The following is a 5,037-nucleotide window of genomic DNA, read 5'->3' on the forward strand; positions in this document are numbered from 1 at the left end:
AGCCCTGCTGTAATTATATAGGCTGAATTGGGAGTTAAGATACTATTTAGCAGTATGACTTTCTAATGGTTTCTCATTAAGCTTGCTTTGGAGCCTTAATATGAGGAGTGAAGATAAAGTATTACCTTTCCCCACAATTTTTAAAGGTTATACTATTAATATTAACTGCAACCAATCAAAGCAGCTGGAGACAATTATTGGAAGAGAGCAGTGTTTGTTTCCTGTTTCAACTACCATAATGGTGAGGCTTCTCCTGCCAGAGCAGCTTTTAAATCAAAGCAAAAGGGGGTGGATGTGGAAAATTCTGGGCTGTGATGATTTTTTTTGTTTTGATACGTGTTGTTACTGTACAAATGATTACTTGATGGTGTGTGTTCTCAGATTGCAAACAAATGTACAGAAATAGTTTCATGTTTTAACAAAGTAAATGCAATATTTAAAAACCATATTAACGCTGCTTGGGAAATAAAAGAGGTGTGAAAACATGAAGTGCATGTGCCTTTTATATTAATATTAAATCCTCTAAAAGTGAATATAATCCTGCATCTAAACCAATATTGTAAGGTGTGAATACTCTGTTTATTTGCAATAAAAGCAGATTTTATTGTTGTGTTGTAAACCAAATGTTACCTGGTCTAAGTGCTGTTCAGGCACAGAGGCACAAGTGTTGCTGATCCAAATAATAAGCATCATGTTTGTTCATTAAAGCACCTTTTACTTTTATGAGCAAGAAGTGACTAATGGATAGGTTTCAGGCATAACTAGACCAGATCTGTGTCTGTGTCAGAGCTGGAGAGTGCATTTGCATGTGTTAATTAATATTCCAGAAAGCCAAAATGTTCATTTGTTTTCAAGGAAAAAAACACCACACATTATTTGTCTAAATCAGTAACCTCTGCACTGCTGCATCCTGCTAATATTTGGCATAATATGACTTTTTACTAACAGGTGTGTGAGGATGTTTGGCTTGATCTTCTTATTTTTCATTACTAGCCCAGAAGAGGGAGTAAACAACATATTTATGGAATTTAGATGTCAAAATGAGAATTGTGGATGTCAGAGCTAGAAGAGAGAAGATTCCTGGTGAGTGAAGCACAAGGAGATGCAGCTTTAGCAAAGGTCAGGTTCCTTTGGGTGGCAGTGGACAGGAAATGAGACACCAAGTTGTGCTTTGCACAGTTAAGAAAAGCAAAGCAATCAGCTGCTGCATCATTAACAGCTCCTGTCACAGAGCAGGGGGGTGTAATTGGTGTGATCTGGTTCCACTGGTGCTCTCCTCTGCTCCCCTTCCCAGCAGGAAGGCTTTAAGTGCTCAGGAGAACAGGGAGAACCATGGGGAGCCTGTGGGGATGGGTTGCAGGAGGATTTACTGTGGAGCTCGGTGGCTGTGCTGTTGAGGAGGGGAGGAAGCACTGCAGGGCACAGAAGTGCACTGGGGAGGGGGAGAGGAGCTGGGGGAATATTCCATGTGCAGGAACCTCTCTGTGCTGAATTCCCAGCTCCATCATGGACCAACCACCCACTGCAGGACAGGAGCTTTGGCTGAGATGGGAGCTGAAGGCTAATTGTCCTTCCACAGCTCCACCACCTGAATTCAGGTACCTCCAAAAATTTCCATGTGCACAGACCCACCCACAGACCACCTCTTGTAAGGAGCTGCTCTTCCAAAGGCCTTTGGTTGAGAATTGTTGGAATAGAAATGTTCATGTGGAATTACAAGAGCTGTAGCACAGAAGTGTTGAAAAGGAAAATGTGGTTCTACCATTCCAACAGCAGACTTCCCTAGAAGGCTGGAATGGTTTCTCTTCTCTCAGTCTTTTTCCAACTGGATAAAAAAATGTAGTGGTTAAAACATCTCTGAACTTATTAAACAGTGAAAGTTTTTCCCTTTTAACTGAGGAAAAGTAGCAGTGCTAAAACAGCAGCTGGGTTGTGGTCCTTGAATTTGTAGTAAATCCTTTAGTTCACCACAGCAGGGTTTTCTTCAGAGCTTGCTACAAATAATTGTTAAAAATTCATGGCTATTTTCAGGGGTTTTCAGCATGGTTTTTGTCAGAGGTTTAAGCACAGACAAGCCCACAGAATGCCCTGATGCATTTGTGTACAAGGGTGACACAAGTTAAATTACCAAGTTACTAGAAATTAATGTTTTTGGGTAACTACAGGGGACTTTAATTGGAAACTATGTTAATCGTGTAGTAATTCTCTTTACCTCTGCATTAGCTGCTGAAAACCAGGCAATTAATTCGTGTCATCAGTGTTTCTGCTGCTGCCTTCAAACACAAAGCCGAGGAGCATTAGTTACTCACACACCCAGCAGTGGCCCAGGTTCTGAAAGGACTCCCACAAATCACAGGCTCCTCACCTCCCTGACGGAGCCAGGCACTGGCACCACAGACTCGCAGCTTTTCACCACCTCAGCACCTTTCCTCTCACTCCTCTGTGCCATTTCTCCTTACCAGGAGCCTTTCTCTCTGTTTTTATAATATTATCCTGACACCAGAGCCCATCACACCCCAGAGCTTTGCTGGAGGTGCTGGTGCTGCCCTGGGAGCTCAGGGTGAAGGATCTCTCTGTGACCTGGTTCTGCAGCTCCTCCATGGGGAACCCCCCACCAGCCACCACCTCCCTTTCCTCTGCAGCCTCTCCCATCTCCAGCCAAAGTCCCGACCTTTAAAACGCCCTCCAGGCACTCAGCAAGGGCAGCAGCTGATTTCTGACAAGTTTCCAACACCAGGCTGGGGGAGAAGCCAGAGCACTGCTCTGTCCATGGGGCACAAGCTCTCAGGGATGGCTCTTGGGAAGGGTGAGGCTGGAATTCTGGGTTTGCCCAGTATTTACTCCTGAATTGGGAATTTCTGGAGTGGTTGTTTAGGAGAGGGAATTATTCACTGATGGTGTCAGCTGATCTCAGAGGGAAGCAGAGCCTGGAGAATTGCAGCCCAACTTCTGGAAGGCCTGGAAATGGGAATATACTCAAACCATTATGAAGTTTGTTTCACAGAATCCCAGAATCCCAGACTGGTGTGGGTTGGGAGGGACCTTAAAGCCCATCCAGTGCCCCCCTGCCATGGGCAGGGACACCTCCCACTGTCCCAGGGTGCTCCAAGCCCCATCCAGGGGCTTTGTGATGCCTCTCTTATGATTTCTTTTCCCTCCCACCAGTCCCCCATGCTTCAGCAGAGCTGGAAAACTGGGGCCAACACAATATGTTACTTTTGTCTTTTGTGCTATTTTTTGGTTTTTTTTGCTTTTTTGGCTTTTTCACCCCTCCAAACCCAGAAGCTTTGTCAGAGTGAAGCAGTTGAGCAGTTCAGTTGTCCCCAGTGGATACAGGGAAGGGATCTGTTCCCTGCTAATCCCAGCAGGAAAATGGACTTGCTCCAGAGACCTGATTTATTTCCAGCCTTATTGACATCCTCTTAAAGGGGATGATGGAGTGAAAAGCAGCCATCAGTGAGTTATGAAAGGTCAATAATGCCACAAATGAACACAAACAGCAGGTTTGAAATCCAGCCCTCCCCACATTCTGTTTCCACAGCCATTTCATCCAAGGTCATTGGGCTTTCCCAGAGAGGCCAGAGCAGCAGGAGCCTCCAAGAGGAGGCCAGGTTACTTCATGGCCCTTTTCCACCTTGGAGTTGATTATTATGGGGTGCATTCCCCCAGCCCTGCATGGCAGGCTGTGCAGCACAGCCAGGTGCAACATCCAGCAGCATTTCAGCTCCTTACACCATCCCTAAACTGGGAGCCTCTGGCAGAACATTCCAGCAGTGCAGGGACAGCCTCCCACCAGCTTGGTTAGGCCATGCCAGCATCATATAAAAGGATCTTAAAATGCTGGTAACTTACTGGCATTGACAAAAAGGTGCAAAGAGGAATCTGAGGGCGTCAGGATCCAGCCCTGGGCACTCATGGTTTGACCCTGAGGTTTGGTGTCTTCACAAGATTCTTCTGCTGCCTAATTGGATGAACTGAGCTCCATAAACAGTTCCCTTCCCTGTTTGTAAGCAGTCCACGGGCAGCTGTAATTGTCTGAATCCACTGTGTGAATAGTAAAAAGAGCTTTACTTAATGACTGCAGCAGCCCCTGCTCGAGTGAGAGCTCTCTGGTATTTATCCACACCAGAATTCACGAGGCTTTTGTTTGCCATGAACACTCCTGCAAATAAAAACTTGCTCACTCTAATGTTTATGAATAAATGTGCTCGTAAATGCCATCAAAGCAAATCAGCAGGGTTTTATTTATGCAAGAAGATGCACAAATAAATGTTTGCTGTTTTCACCCAGCTCTGGTGGGTGTTTAGGGGTGTGTTAAAGCCAAGGCTTTGTGAGCTCTGCTCAGCACTCACACTTTATTCCTGCTCTCCATCTCCTCCTTCCCTACACTCTGATCCTGCCTGTGAATCCCTGTGCCCCAAGGGAAGGTTATTAAAGTCAATGTTTTAGGGATTATCCACATCCAGCAGCTTGCTGGGTCAGTGGACAAGGTCATGGAAAGGACTGGGATCACTTTTGGATGCCCAGGGGTGGGAGGACAGGAGGGAAAGGGGTTTGTGATCACAGCTTGGTGATGTTTGCATGGCACACAGCAGATAGCCAAACCTGCTTTTTTTGGCATGTGCTGGCTCCTGGAGCAAGGTGGGGGTTCTGCCTAACACAGAAGTGTGGGAGGTTATTGCCATCCTGTCTCAATCAGTGCCCTAATTAAATATAGGAGAGGATTTTCTTTCTAAAATGTAAATGTCAAGCCTTGTTAAGGAAAATTAAAATGCGCTGAAATAAATGTGGCAGGAGCTGTGGAGGTGCTTAAGTAGAGTATCTGTATTTATTAGAAAGGGAACTAAAAAGGAAGTAATTTTGGAGCTCAATCCTTAAACAGGGCCATAAGGATTTTATGCAAATTTCCCTTCCAAATCTGCAGTTAGGGACTGATTCCAGGGGTGAATTCTATGTCCCAGCCTCTAAAAACTATGAAGGAATATGATCTGAGACTCACCTCTTTCCAGGATTTATCTGAACATATCCCTCCTCTTA

Source organism: Parus major, chromosome 8, assembly GCF_001522545.3.
Source record: "Parus major isolate Abel chromosome 8, Parus_major1.1, whole genome shotgun sequence".
Taxonomy (NCBI): domain Eukaryota; kingdom Metazoa; phylum Chordata; class Aves; order Passeriformes; family Paridae; genus Parus; species Parus major.